The sequence below is a fragment of the Tamandua tetradactyla genome, chromosome 5 (genome assembly GCF_023851605.1).
Source record: "Tamandua tetradactyla isolate mTamTet1 chromosome 5, mTamTet1.pri, whole genome shotgun sequence".
Lineage (NCBI taxonomy): Eukaryota > Metazoa > Chordata > Mammalia > Pilosa > Myrmecophagidae > Tamandua > Tamandua tetradactyla.
In genome coordinates, this window is record NC_135331.1 from 3,293,301 (window position 1) to 3,309,199 (window position 15,899).

Here is a 15,899-nt window from a genome sequence, read left to right on the forward strand (position 1 = left end):
TCTTTTAAGGACTCCAGTAACTAATCAGGACACACCTTGAATGGGTAGAGGCACATCTCCATCTAATCGAAAGGCCAACCCACAACCGTGTGTTGGATACCCGTGGAAACCATCATGTCAAAGTTGGATTTGAATATTGAATCAGGATTAAAAGAAACATGGCTTCCCTCTCAAGATGGGATCAGGAAAAAGGACCTGGCTCTTCTGGGGTACATAAGAGCTTCAAACCTGCATACATTGTTATTAATATTTTTGATAAAAGAGGTATAAAAAATTCTGTGAAACAGTCAGTATTTCATAGCCCCCAAATTAGCCTCCTTGAAGTTAAAAATAATAAAAGTAATACATGTACAAGGTTAGAATATTAAAGCAAATGTAGATAGAATGGTGCCAAATGAGAAACAAAAGCTACTTCCTTTCAGTCTGTTCACCTGTAACAAATTTTAATACTCTTTCTAAACTTCTTTCTGAAATGCTTGTAAATGCATGTATTCCTTTTTGATTACACAAGAGCACAGTCAATATTTAGAGATGATATGATTTTTTTTTAGAGAATAAAATAAAAGTATTGTGGTAAAGCTACAACAATCATTTTGCCCAATAATAGCGATCACTTTGAAAATAATATGGCAAAAGAGGTCCCATTTGCAAGCAACAAAAATATAAGTAGACTATAAGTAATGTTATAAAAGTGCACAAATTGAAGGAAATGATCAGCAAAACTATAGTCTATAAAACATAAATGAAAATTATAGAAAGGCTCAATATTTTAAAGATAAAGCTTTTCTGGAATTTACCTGTAATTTTACATTTTCAATCAAAACACCAGTTTATTTTAAAAGAATAATGACAAAATGTCAAGTTTGTCTAGTAGAGTAAGTCTAACAAGGCAGATATTTAAAAGGAGAGTAATACTGAAGGCCACACTAAGATACCAAGACGCAATGTAGAAAAGTAAGTGACATATGACAGTGTAGGAAGTTCAGTGAAATAAAATAGGAAGTTTAGTAACAGTCTCTGTGTGTATAAGAGAAAAACCATTTAAAAACCACCGTGATAGCTCTGATTACTTAAGAAGACAAACTATGTTTCTAAACATTAGAAACACCATTTTTTAAATAAAAAAAATAAGTTGAAACTTTTGACAGTATTTGCCAATTATCTTACAATATATAAAGTTTTAGGAACTTAAGACCAACACTGTGATATATAAATGAGAAAAGGATGTTATGAGGTAGCTCACATAAAGGGAAATAAAATATGAAAAATGGGGACTATTTGTCAAAGCCAAAGAAAGCTAGCCACCAACTAGCTGGGATTTTCACCTAAGGAACTTCCAGATATCTCAGTGACAGAGCAAGGAGTAGGCAACGGGGCTTCCATACTCCTGATGAGAATGAAAACTAGGAGATGATACAAACGTTAAAAAGATAGTTTAGTAGCAGTTACGAAAGACATTAAAATATTCTTAGCTTTTCATTCTGAAACTCCGGTTAGAACATTTATCTTATGGAAAAAATGGGAAGATGTGCACAGATCCACTTTCAGATATATTCTCTACACGATTACTGGATAATTCCTGACGGTGTGAGGACATGCTCGGGATGTAATATTGAGTCGAGAATGGTGGCTTTGAACACACACATCCATGCAGGCATGCATATTTATGCATGTGAATCTCATCCTAAATTATCTTTTCCTAGAAAAAATATCTGGTACAGTGTGTGAAAATTTTGTTCTTGCTGGTGGGATTATGAAGACATGCCTTTTCTTTTTTGTACCTCTCTATTTCCCACACCGTATAAATTAAACATAATAAATTGTAGCCAGGAAAAAAATGCCAAGCATGATTCCTTCCCCACTTTTCACCTTGTTTACGTCTGATCCTCCTTTCACTGTCACCTTAAATACCCTTTTTTTAGTGAGCATTTTCGGACACTCCCAATCCAAATTAGACCTTGCCCATACATTCTCTCTAAGCACCATTTTTCCTTTATGGCACTTCTCCCGTGGTTTTTACGTCTTCATGTGCTTATTCCCTGCCCCTGTCCCCCGACCCTGAGTCTGGATTCCCTGTGCTTTCTGCCTTGCACAGTTCCCGGCCTGCGCGGTCTCAGCCCCTAGGGACCGATGCGCAGTGCGTGGCAGCACAGACCTCGGCGGACAGGGACATGGCCAACCTTCATTCCCGATCCTTGGGGCCTCTGTCCACCGAGCAGGTGCGTCTCGTTTATTCCACACAACCCCCTTGCAGGTGTGTGTTTCATCCCACTTTACAGGTGTGCAGGTTGAGGCTCAGGAGATGAATGCTTATTCCAGATCCCCTAGGTGGCGGGAGGCATTGGTGTGGAAGTTGGACTGGGTGCAGGGCTCGCGGGACTGCCTCCAGCACACGCTGCGTGAGTGCACCATGGACCTGGCTTCCGGGAGGTGCCCTTTCGTTAAGGAGTTTTGTCCACCCTGCACTTCAACTTTCTACACAGAATATTTTGAACATTTAATGTAGGAACTGAATGCCAGCCTGGGGGATCAGTTAATTCAACCACATTGTCCAACCCCGGTAAGGATCAGACCCTGGAGAGGTGGAGGTGCGCCTCATTTTCTCTGTCTGGGGTGCATCGGGAGGGTCCCAAGCTCCTCTTGGCTTTGCAAATACAAGGGCCATGCATCGAGCATCCTTTCTACAAAGCAGATCTGGGGTTTGTCTAACTCTGCTGATGGCTGTTAGAATATTTGCATTTTTTTTTTTTTTGCATGGGCAGGCACTGGGAATTGAACCCGGGTCTCTGGCATGGCAGGAAAGAACTCTGCCACTGAGCCACCAGGGCCCGCCCAGAACATTTGCTTTTCAGATTGACTTGTACTGCCAAGATTCCAGGCATCAGTGACTAAAATACTCAAAGTTGGGCTGAAATTGAGAGATTCATTTGGTAGTTAGATCTTGAAAAGCCATAACCTTGGTTCTTGGAAAGATGTAGAGAAGCTCAGATTGGTTACAGCGGAGGTTAAATTGGTCTGTTCCTTCCAAGGAATGGGATGCTTGTGATTGCGGAAGAAAACACCTCCATTAAAATAGTTTTCTTTTGAAGTTTATATTTGTCAGAGTTCAAGGTAATCGTTTTAAGCCATTAAAAGTATTTCCCACCACCTCCGTTACTTGACAGTGTGTCAGAATGAATAGCTTTATTTTTTCTACTACTTTGCTGTAGGACCAATATTTTATTTTAAAAAGATAAAACAGATCATATAATCTTAAATGCTGTACTTTGCAGGCACTTATTAAAAGCTCCACCTAATTGTTAAAGGTTAATTTCCCTTTTCTTGTCAGTGTCCTGGCATTTTTTTTGGTAAATATTATTCCCGTTTTTATTTTTAATAAAATATGTTCAGACATTGCTTTCTGAAGCAACTCTTAAAAAAAAAAGTAAGCTTTTGTGAGTCTAATAGATTGGACTGGCTGATTTTGTCTTCTAGTCTGTTCTCTTTTTTGACTAGATACTGCTAATTTGATTGTGTCCTGCTGACAGCATCATGCAAATTATTGGAATTAAAGGAACCTATGCAATTTATATTAAACTTACAATATCTCCAGTGGAGAGAGAAATAGAGCACTGTCATCAGAATATAGATGGCAGAAACGAAATACTAGATTACTTATGCTTTATGCCTTTAACTCTGTGACTAGATAAAACAAATTCAGAATTTCACAAATTGAGGTAATTTGAGTATTTGGGGAGTTGGTAAGATGTGGTTCAACTTCCGTGTTAGGAAGCATCTTTCTGTTTCCGGCGCTGTGCTTGGTCCAGTAGTAGAGAAAGCAGAACTCATGTTCATGACAGCAAAGCTGGTGCAAAAGATGATCTGGGGAGTCTGTGAGCTGACTTGTGGCGTTGAGACACGTCACCCCCACGGTAGAAAGACCAGTCCTGTTTCTGTGGATTTGGATGGGTTATCTAGCACATGCCATGATGACAAGTGTGTTGCTGCTTATTTTGTGGTTTTGGGGTAAAGACCTGGCAGGCAGCCTTGCTCCTTCCACACCTGATCTGTCAGCTCTTTCGGAAACATACCCTGATCCACGGACTTCTCTCCCCCACCACTGACTCATTTGTCCCTAAGCCACCCGTTCTTCCTGGCCTCTATCTGGCCCCCTCCTATCTCTGATCAGTGATCAAAAAGATTTCCCAGAGCTAAAACCCTGGTATTGCAGGCCCTTGATGAAAACTTTCCCAGGTTTGCAATCACAGTTAGAACGAGGTCCAGAACCCTTACCGCAGTGTACCTTATCAGCTAACATCTCTCCAAAATTTCTCTGAATTCTGTCTCTTTTGCTTTGACCCTGATATTCCAGTCACAAGGGCCTTTTCTCTCTGTTCCCCAAACATGCCGAGCCCCTGACCACGCCTAACAGCTCTTTCCCCTGGCTGTTCTACTGCTTGACTCCTTCTTAATATTTATGTCAAAAGCCAACTCTGAAAAGAATGTTCATTCCATGAGAACAAGGACCTGGGTGATTTGTTTACTGGTGACTTCCCAAAACTAGCCGATGTCTGAAGCATAGTGGAGTCTCAATAGTAGTTTGTTCAGTAGGTGAGTGAGCCAGTAATCCATGCTTCGGTTCATATTTGTCCCTCTTAGGCTTATTCATAGTTTGCGTAAATATTTGGTATGCGGTTTTGGGTACATGAGCCGGTCAGACGACTTCTCTCTGCTTCCACCTTGCTGCTGTGTGGGCATGGAGCCTTTGAGCACTGGGTCCTCACGTGTGGGGCAAATCTGCTGGTGTCCATTCCTTCCCTGGAGGCCCGAGGCATGGGCTCCTTCCCCTCCCTTGGCAGCTGTCACTTACAGATGTTCCCAGTAAAACTTAAACACTACATGTTTCTTATAGAACAGAAGAAAATAGAATCTGATATGCGAGCAGGAACTAGGTAATACGCACTAAAAAAAAAGGGCCTTGATGTGGCCGTCATGAACTTGAGTGAAAATTTTCTTCATTTCAGGTTCCTGGGGATGTCAGGTACTTGCTGACAGGTGTGTGGGCCAGGGTGTGTTTTTGGGTTCTCTGGGGATGTCCTTCTTTGTTAAGTTAGGGTAAAACAGAGTCTTGTAAGTTCGTGGCCATTATGAGTGAGTGAGCTATTTCTTGTAAGACCGAGTGAAAAGCATGCTCGATTTGTCCCCCTTCCTATGTAAATGGCCTTCAGGTCAAAGTCTAGATTTTGAGTGCATGATCTTCTGCTCGGAAGGGTTGGAGAACATTTCTTTAGTAATGGATCAGCCCCATATGGCTCACAAAATACTCTGTAGGTTATGACTTTCTCGTGACTCATGTCTGATCAGATTCATGTAATGTAGTAACATTTTTTCCCAGTAAAACTTTGCACAATTCATTCCAACACAGTGGTTGTTCATACCTTAAAAGGGTAAGCACCTTTTCTTTTTATGGGAAATAATTCATGAGACCCCAATAAGTGATAGAAATGCAAGAGGTCCCACTCTTGTTAAGTGGGGGAGCCTGCTGGCCACATGCCCCGATTCTCCTGTCTTCTGATCAACACCTACACCAGAGGCATGCTGCAGAAGGAAAGCCTACAGGTTTCCAGTTCATTCATTCATTCATTCATTCACCAACCATGTATTCTTCAGTTCCTGCCATTTGCCAGCCATCGTTCCAGGCACTGTCTGCACGCCAGGACACCAGCCTCTGCCCTCCCAGAGTTTACAATCTAGTGGGAGGAGACAGAAAAACAAGTAACATGTAGAGGATATGGGAAGGGGTGGCTGGGGAGAGGCTTGCCGCCATATAAAACGTGAATGGGTGCAGGTTAGAGCCTGGGGGTGAGGGAGGGCCAGGGAGCTTGGCGCTTCCTGTGGTACCTGAATTAAGTGAGGGTAGAGCCCCTAAAGAGATGAGCTAGTTGTTGTGCCATCAGGGCGGATAGGGGAGGAGAGGCCTGGAGAGCTGAGAGGGTGGTGTAGGGAAGGGCAAGGTTCTGGAACCCTCTCCTAGCTCTGCCAGTGGTGCCGGGGACACTGGCAGAGGTCCTGTCTTCTCCCGGCCGCCGTTGCTGCCTGGACAGCCTGGTTGGTGGTCCTTCTCAGGACCCCATCACTTCTGAGCTCCCCTGACCGCTGATGGAGGTGGGGCCAGCCCCGAGTCTCAGGTCAGGGCTTATGTAACTCGCCAGGTCTGTGTGCACATGAAATAGAGTGACTAGTTTAGTGGCTGAACTTAACGAATGGTGACCTGTGGGACCAAATCAACCCGCAGACCTCTTTGGATAGGCGGGCAAAGTGTTTGCTTACTCAGTCATTTCGAGCCTCTTCATTCATTTCCAAAATTTAAGGATTGGAAGAGTTCATGAAAATGATTTGGATTTCTGTTTTGTTTTTTTTGAATATGGCAACCTTGGGTAAATTTTCCTTTCGACAGCAATCAGCTGGAATTATACAGCTGTGATCCTTTTGGGTGGATCAGAAGTTTCTATTTTCCTAATTTTCTTTCAGACCAAGTTTGATTCACTTTTGCTAGTTGCCTGGACCCTGTTCATATAAGAGCTTGAAAAGCCCACTGAAAATAATCATTAAGTAGGTAGACGGCTTCCCTCGGGTTCCTAGAACACAGAACCTGAGACAGATTGTGCTGACGTGGGTTTTAGTGGGAGTGCAGTCCCGGGCAGCAGGGGGAGGGAAGGACGGAAATGAGGTGGCACTAGAGGAAAACCAGTGCCGGAGGGCTTGACGAGCTTGCCAGAGCCCCAGGCCTGAGGACTGCCCCTTTCCAGGAGCAACTTCTTGGCTGGTTCCCTCCTGGCCCTGTCGTGGCCACATCGGGCCGTGGGGTATTGCCTTCCTGTCACTTCTGGGGGTCACCCTGCCCCTCGGGCAGACACCGTGAGAGCCCCATCGTGTCCCCTGGTGAGGGGGACAGAGCAGGAGACACCCCTGACCCTGATCCCTTTTTCAACTTTTTTTAAACAGTTCCTTTCTGCGGTACTGCTACCTTTCATGGCTTCAGAGCTCTAACTCTGAGCCTCAGGTGTCACATAAATATCCAGAGTTTCTGGAAACGACCAGATTACATGCAAACAGCTCCACGCTGCCAACTTTTAACCTTTGTTTTTATCGTTGGCACCCCATACGCCCCTTCGGGAATCAGATAGAAAGCTCCGCACCATCCCTCGGAAATTGCCTGTTTTCCTAGAGTGTGGCATTTTGCATTGGATGACTTACTAAGTCTGTGGCCTGTGCACTCAAAATTAAAATCATCCTCTCCAGGCCCAACACTACTGCTGGGTGAGTCTACCATTAGGCTAGGACTTTGTGGAAAAGGATCAGCCTTCAGTTCACACAGAGATTGTGAACCGGAGTTGGATTATCATATGCTTTCTAACTTAATTGAGTTTGTTTAAATAGCTGCTTCCAGAAAGAAGGAGAGATTAGACAAAGACAGGAAAAGAAAAAGAGAAAAGGGGGGAGAAATTATGTGGACTTTATACAGTTTTAGCCAGCGTGCATGCTAAATGGGCTTACATCAGCCTGAAGGTACATGAAAAATCAAGCCCTCTGCCTTTTCTGTGCCAAATTTGGAAGAACAAATATTCATGAAAAACGTTAACAAAAATACAATGCATCCTTACATCGTAATTTGAAAAATGAAATAGAAGGAAAACCAGCAGCAAGCATCAAAGGAGATGCTCACACACGTGTAAGCATGAGGCAGGAGATGCGCGTTGCTTTTCTGTTTTAATATTGAGTTCCTGCTTAGTTCTCCAGAAAGGAGCTTTCCAAAAACTGAGAATAATTTGAGGATTTCAGGATGAGTTTTTCATCTTCAAAAATGCCCAGGTGTCTGAAATTCCAGTCCCTTCACCTGGGATTCTCCAGGAACAGTGCTTCTCTTTCCCAGTACTGGAGGAGGAATGGAAAACGAAAGCTGAAATGCAAATCTCTGCCTGTGTTGCAGTTATTGAGAGGCCATGTTCGTGGTCTCTTAAGAGAGGATTTTTGAGCTCCTTTCAAAGATAATTTATTACCTTTTTTGTAAGCACGCAGGCCGAGTTGACCCTAGCTGAAGTGCACAGACAGCTGCCGCGTGCCAGTGGACACCTGCTCACCTAGTTGTTAATTGTTACACTCCCAGTGCTTACACACTGGTTTTAGTGTCCTCTTTTGGCTTCGTTTTTCATAAATCTCAAAAACAAAGCTTTTGACTCAAAGCAAAATATCCGGAAGTGACGTCATTCTAAACATTTGGTTCAAGTAGAAACAGTGAACAGAAGTTGAATAATGAAGACTTGTTTTCCCAATTGCATTTGTTGTCAGCACATTTTCTGAACCACTGGGACCCTGCATTGAAAATAAGCAAACTTAATATTGAATTCTGGCTTAGCCAAACATTATTTCTGTGACCTTCTGTAGGTCTTTTAATATAAGCCAGTTTCCAACTATGTGATCGAGGCAGTTACAGGTCTTACAAGTAGCACCTGGAAATGTCTGAAGAATAGCAGGTTGTCATGTGTAGGGGAACAATTGATAGAGTGTAAAATGCTTTGCAGAGTTCACATAGTATTTATGACATGGTCAGCTGACCATTTGTTGATTTGCAACTAGAACCATAAGATTTCTTCTAGTGTGTCACTCACCCCATTGACCCACCAAAGCAAGATGGATGAACAGCGGTTCCATTTAACTGCAGATGCTGAATAAAATTAAATCTGTTTCTGAAGGGCTCACAGAGTTGTACGTGTGAAGAGGTTTGGAAAAAATGTCCTCTGAATCTGATTTTCTGGCAGTTTTTCCCAAAAAGCATTTGCATTAGTTTTGAAATCCTACTATTTCAAGAGCTCTTGAAATTGGAGCCACTGATTCATAGAAGTAGAATGCTGTATGATTTTCAAGATTATGGTGACAATTACTAGCAAAGATTCCCACTAACCACCACAACTATCAGAAAAATAGCCACGGAAACAGCCAACAACTACAGAAGGACCCAACTCCGGAAATCTGGGTTGGGGATTAGCATAAACACAAATTTAGCTGCATTGTGGAGAGCTTCTCTCCTTGCCAAATATTGAGAGAAAACCACATGTACCAGGGCTGCATTTCCCAGCCTCCCTTACCCCTAGGTGAGGCTGTGTGATGAGACTCCTGTCCAAGGAGTGTGAGCACAAGTGATAACATGTTGCTTTGCAGACCCTGAGGTGTAGGGAATAAGTGTGCGCTTCTCTGGCCTCTTTCCTTGCTCGCTGGCTGGGGGCAGTCGCAGTGATGGGAACTGAAGCCAGGTGGTATGCTAAGTTGTACGTGCATGTCAGCTTGGGAGGTAGGTGCTGCTTTCATCCCATTTTTACTCATACAGAACAAAGACCCTCACAAGGGGGAGTAACTTGTCCAAGGTCAAACGGGTCGAATGCAGTAGAATGGGGATTCTAGGACAGTGTCCGATCCCAGAGCCTGTGGTCTGCTGTGCCGTGGCCCGTGTTAATTCACCCTCTGGGGACCTCAGGGTGTATCAGCCTTGTTCATGAAGCTCCCTACCCGTTGTCCAGGAGTCACCGTTACACTGCATACTAGATTGGGTTCAGAAAGAGGTGGACATTTTGTAATGTTTTTCGTACTCAGAAAGAGCTCTGGTGAGGATGTGCACACTCACTGCCCTATAAAACATTTCTCCCCCTCTTCCTTTGATAATATAATATAACTCCCAGGTCATATTGGAGCACACACAGGTGCCCAGGCTGGATGCCCACCTGCTCTGCAGCTGTGTGAGGTCTTGTGACCAGTGAGGTGCCAGAGAAAGGGTCTTGTGACATTGGGGACTGTCCAATAAAGAGAATAGGTGTGTAGTCCCCTGGACTTCTCTTCCTCCTGCCCCTGGGGATAGACGTGATATAGGAAACCCAAGAAGCCCCTCTGACCCTTGGGGCACAGAAGGAGAGGCCAGGGGCTCAGAGTTCCAGAGCTGCCCTGGCCCAGGCGCCCTAGTGAGAAGAACAAAACAAAACAAAAAAATGTGGACTTTGTATAAGCTGCGGAATTTGGGGGTCGCTTTTGCATTGTACGCTCAGTAATTTGCCTGAGAACTGACCATCCTCGGAACGTTCCCAGTCTCTCTGTGAAATTGTGAAACATCATGACTTATGGTAGAGGAAATGCACTAACGTTCACAGAGAAAGGGCCACAAAAGAGAAATGGGGTGATTTCTGAATTGTTGGTCTCTGTTAGGACCTTTAAGAGACTTAAAACCAAATCCTGCTCTTAGGACTTTATAGATTAAAACATGTATTTTGCAACAAAGTTTTTGATGGACTAACCCTTTACCATCCACACTGCACCCCCAAAACAAACCCCCAGCTGCCTTCCCCCTCCAGCAGTTAACAGGCCTAGCGACCAGAATTATCCTTTCATTTGTGTATTCACCAGCTAATTAGAAATTCATTTGCTGTGAAGGTTCCTGATAATGGCCATTACAGGAATATCACTAAATTCCTTGTTAATCGGCTCTCTCCCCAGAAATGTGGTTATTAACATACCTTTGCTGTAGATCAAAGAGAGATTCCAGCCAGCGTTTCAATGTTCTCTTCAGTTTAATGATGGTGTGAGGCCCCAGATTAATAGCTCTGAGGTCTTTTGTCGTTACTTATCTCCGTTGCAGGTGAGGGGCTTGTGGCGGCTCCAGAGTCTTCTATTTCAGCCCACCTGTGACGCAGCTCTCTCCGTGGACCCTCTTCCCCAAGGGCCAGAGCTCTCAGGCTCCAGGGCTGGGCAGGTAAAGCCCCCCGTGGTGAGGCAGGCAGGTGTAGGTAGCTCTCTGTGGACATGCCCTGGCTGGGGGGCCACCCTCAGCACTGGCCTGGGTGCCCTGCGGGTGCAGGCAGGGCTTTATCCCATCTCCCCTTTTCTAAGAGAAGGCAGACCACCAGCTTTATATGAGAAGCCACCAGGGTTTAAAGGGTAATAGCTAAATATTAAAAAAAAACAAAAACACACAAACATTTTTGTCTCCCCTCCCACCAAAATCGTCTGTGACCTTACCTGCCCCTGAGCCTGCCCGTTGGCGCCCTCCCTGCCGGCGTCAGGGCTGGACGGCTGGAGCCCTCTGTGGTGCCTCGCACTCAGGACCCGTCGTCACAAAGGCAGGGAGGTCCGAGGTCTGGGGGCGCTGCGCGAGATGCGTCTCCGCCCGGGGGAGCGGATGCGTGAGGACAGGGGATTAGAAGGAAAGGCCAGCGCTGCGCTCTGCTCTCCAGCATGGCCGTGTGGACGTCCCGCAGCGTGTTGTGTCACTTTGGGCAGCTCAGCCTTGGGGCTTCCTGTTGCTCTTTTTATTTTTTTTTATTATAAACTTGCTCATTCTTAACAGGGTTGCACAGGGGCGAGAATGGAAATGATTAGTGCATCCTATTTTTTTTAACCTTTTTTATTGTATGGTACAGCGTATATACAAAGCAAAGAAATAAAAAAGCAATAGTTTTCAAAGCGCTCTTCAACAATTGGTTACAGGACAGATCCCAGAGTTTATTATGGGCTACCATACGCTCCTCCCATGTTTTTCCTTCTAGCTGCTCCAGAATATAGGAGGCTAGAAGGCTTAAATATTTTTTTATCATAACAATCAACTTTTTTTCCTTCTTTTTTGTGAACAATAACATATATATACAAAAAAGCTATAGATTCCAAAGCACAGCACCACAATATGTTGAAGGACATATTTCAGACTTTGACATGGGTTTCAGTTTCATAATTTTAGGTTTTTACTTCTAACAGCTCTAAAATACTGGAGACTGAAAGAGATATCAGAATTTAATGATTCAGCATTTATATTCACTTGCTAAGTCCTGTCTTCTATGTATAACTCCACCATCACCTTTGATCTTTCCATACCTCTCTTTGGGGTTGTTTGGGCTATGGCGGTCCTAAATTTTTGGTATTGGAAGAGTCTGTCACTCATATGGGGTAGGGAGATGGAATTATCTGATATTCTGGAGAGGCTGGGCCTTCTAGGTTTCAGGACTTATCTGGAACAGGGGCCCATTTGGAGGTTGTAGGTTTCTGGAAAGTTACTCTTTCGCTTGCTCTTTGATGAAGAAGTGGGGCTGGTCAAGCTGCTGTAGAAGATGGCTATGAAGATTGCTGCAGCTGGTGGATGTAAAAGCACATGGTCCCACTGTTTATTATTATTATTATTATTATTAACAAAAATAATAAATCTTAAGAATTTGATAGTTGCAGTACAGGGGCTAAGACTGAAAATGGGATTCTTGCAATGACAGCATTATGGTTGTCTCTCAACATCTGTTCTCCTTTCTTAATCATGAGAGCTCCATTTAAGCTGAGCACGTGGCCACCTGGAATAAAACCTGCATTCCCCGCACTCCTTGTAGCAAAGTGTAACCATTTGACTCTACAGGAGTGTACCTTCCTGCTGACTGGATTATGGGTGTGATGTCTGGAGCTTATGCAGCCACCGTTTTTCATGAGCATGTTAAGGAGATCAATGGAAACAACTGAAGGAGCCAGGTTCCTCCTGGACGTGGAGGCGTGGCCGTAGCCCTGGAATGCTCAGCAATAGCTGACATTTACATGAGAGAGAAGACTGTACTTTCTGTAGCCTTTATCTTTGCCCCTTTCTTCACAAATCAGTGGAATCCCCTGTCGCCTGCAGTGGTGAGGGGCCCTGCAGGGATGATGGCAAAGTCCAGATGTAGCAGATAGGGATAGCTAACTCGCCACTCCCCCCCACAAAATATCCTCAACATCAGGATTACAGCAACCCCTCCACACTGCATCCCACCCCAAAGTAAGTAGAAATGGAACCACGCTGGGACAGAGTTCAAGACACTTTTCTTTTCATAGTTACCACTTTCAGACTTTTATGTAGTGTAAAAGCTTCAGCTTGTCGAAAATGGTCCCAGTGCACCAGCAACTTGCCAGTGGCCTCAGTTGCAAACAGTTTCCTAGAGCATCCTCAACCCAGGGCATCACCGTCCTTGCTGGTCTGCCCAGGTGGTGTGAACGTGTGCCCCAGCTCTCTGCATGCGCGTGAGTCTTTCAGGAATCGTAAACAGTGGGAAATAACTCCTGACGCATGCTCCAGGGGCTTTTCATCTGTGTGTCTGCAGCTGTGTGGGTTCCAGGTCAAGGCCGACCACCTAGACACTAAGAGCCTGAGCTCAGCGTCTCCCCTGGGTTGTTGGGGCAACTGGGATGCTGGGGCTGGAGAAAAAGCATCCGGGTGGGGTGGCATGGACTACACAGTAAATTTAGGGACATTGTTTAGAGAGGGCAATGGAAAGAGAACAATTTTTCTGATATTCTCTGAAAGAGAAGTATTTCTGATATTTTTTAGACTGAGAGGAAAGGAGAAAAGGTTTTTGTTCATTTGTCCTTTTTTAGAGATGCTTTCTCCCCCTCACTTAGATTTAAAAATATGTATAGATTAATTTCTAATCGAATGGCTTAAGCTGTCATTCTTAATTTTGCTATTCAAATTGTAGCAAGTTTAAGTTTATTTGTGTTTGAGAGTTTTTGTTTGACGTCTACACCTCATTTATGATACTTGTATTTTATAGAAGGGTGAGACAGGAATGCACATTACAGGAAAAGAGGAGAGACGAATAAATCCCGCAGAACAGAACCATATTCTGAGGACATGGGATAGTTGTTCTTTGTTGAAACTGATGATAAAGAGTCAGAGATCGGATGTGGAAAGCTAAGTGCCTCTTGGTCCCACTGAGAAATTGTGAATTAGTGGTTGCAAATTGGAATCCTGCAGCCTGTATCAACCTGACAGATCTTTTTGTATGTCCTGCAGAGGTATTAAAATGATTGAACAAATTGCCTTTTCTCCAAATCCAGGTGCCTGGCTCCTCCGTGATGCTCAGTGCTGGGTTCCAACCTCCCCTTAGGACAGGACGTGGCACCTTCAGGCTCTCCCCTCCCCCCCCACTGGCTTTTCCCGTCCACGGGACCAGGCTAGCCCTGAGACTCCACTCCAGGTGTCTGGGTTTCCAATTCCTGCCGAAATAAATGTCACATGAAATGAAACTAACAAGCATCACCAGGAACCCTTTGCCCTGGGGAAGTTTTACAGTCTATAGACCTAACATAACAACTCTCAGGAACTCTCTTTAGGATTTTCCAAAACAAATAAGTTGAATGTCCACATTATAGATATTTTAAAATACCTTTGGCAATAAAAGGAAGACATCCAGGTGCCGTACTTTGTTGTTGGAAATGCTGCTAAGGTGGCGCTATCGTATATCCATGGATTTAAAACAGCTAAAGAAGGAAAGTAGTTCACTGTCATAGAGGACGTATTCTTTTCTTCCCTGAGAAGGAGTTTTGTTTAAAGTATATTTTCTGAAAATGTAGCTACAGACCTGACAAGTAGTTCTTGTTACTTTTTTTCCTAGTTAAGAAGCAAGAACTTGCATAAATGATTAAGGAGCACAGTCTTTTGCTTCTTAAGTATCCAATTTAAATATGTTTACCCCCAAGTATGCTTCTACTTGAAAAAATGAATTAGGCAACTTTTTCAAAGCACCTAATAGACCCAAGCAGCAAGGTAGGGCTGCTGTGTCTCTGCTGCATAAGGGATGAGGGGTTCCTCTTCTCTTCCTTTACCCGTAGCCAACAGCTGGAAGGCAGGGTAGGTCATTTCTCTTTCAGCTGCTGGTTCCCAAGAAAGAGACCCAAAAAGAGAACGTTCGGGAAATGAGGGGGGAGGGGAGCACTGGTATTTGACAAATAGTGAGGGAACAGAATTGTTGGAAGGGGCTGGGCTTTTCGGTTCCAGCTTCTGAAAGGACTTCTCAGAGAGCAAGATGGAAAATTTTGCAAGTCGCTTCCCTTGGAGCTCACATCCAGTGTGTTCAGATGCCCCGGGGGGACGGGGGGTTCGCTCGCTCCTCGGAACTGGGATGGGCATGGGCACCCTTATGGACTGACTGGCACCTTGGACCCGCCGCAAACCAGCCTCAGCCTTGAGGCTACTTTCCGCTGCTTCCTTCCCAAGTTTCTGCCTTTATGGAACAACGCGGCTAAAATACACCCCTTTACTACCTTCTAGAATTATTCTATTCAAATCACACAGCACAACACAAAATTCATTACAGTTCAATTTTAAGGCTCATTAGTTGTTGAGATGTTGGTTTCTTCCAGGAAAGAAGATAAAGGAGAATTTTATGTCTTAATGTTGAAGGAGGGTAGCACAGTTTACTGAGCATCAAAAAACCATATAGATGTATACATGGGTAATAAAAATGTATACATATGTATTGTAGAGTAGGTATATGTATGTGTGTGTATATATGTATATGTATGTGCAGGTGTGACGTATTTATCGTAATTGAGCTTATGGCCCTGTGCCAGGTCTGTATCTTTACGTAAGAGATGGAAGCTGGGTTGCTAAGAAAGGCTGTTGGTGCTAATGGACACCATGCTCCGGTCGTCTCTGCCGCTCTGCTGAAGTGACGTTTACGCAGCGCCTTCTAAGTGCCAGGCAGACCCCCACCCACTTTACTCACTTCATCCTCACGGCTCTGTGAGGGAGGCACTATTGTTATCCCCCTTTTACAGGTGGGGAAACTAAGACCCACAGAGATTCCATGGCAGAGAAGCGCTCAGTGGACCCCAGTGGCCTGTTGCGGGGGCCAGGCCTGTAATCAGCTCCATGCAAGACTGTGCTCATTTTGCATATTCCTTTCCAGGCTCTGCCCACATCTCTGCATATATTAGTGTAGCTCTAGCTGCTGTAGTTGGACTTGCTTTTTGCTTTTAGTCACTTTACATTTGGGTAAGTCTCTGCTTTTGGAGCGACCCTGTGAAACGGGAGTGGTCATTTATTTGGAGGATCTGCCCCAGTTGCAGTTAACTCCTTACTGACCACTGCC

At 44.3% G+C, this 15,899-nt stretch overlaps 1 protein-coding gene and 1 long non-coding RNA gene across 2 annotated transcripts in view; one reads left to right on the forward strand and one right to left on the reverse strand.

Moving 5' to 3' along the window:
- The window catches only part of TMEM132D (transmembrane protein 132D), a 722,321-nt gene that overhangs the window by 78,528 nt on the left and 627,894 nt on the right, over window positions 1-15,899 (forward strand). The gene's annotated exons all lie outside the window — the stretch shown is intronic.
- Window positions 7,745-11,095, reverse strand: LOC143682215 (uncharacterized). The gene is made up of 3 exons (XR_013175035.1): window positions 11,041-11,095; window positions 10,539-10,906; window positions 7,745-8,352 (listed from the first exon to the last, which is right to left on the reverse strand). It is a non-coding gene; the product is annotated as an uncharacterized LOC143682215 (long non-coding RNA).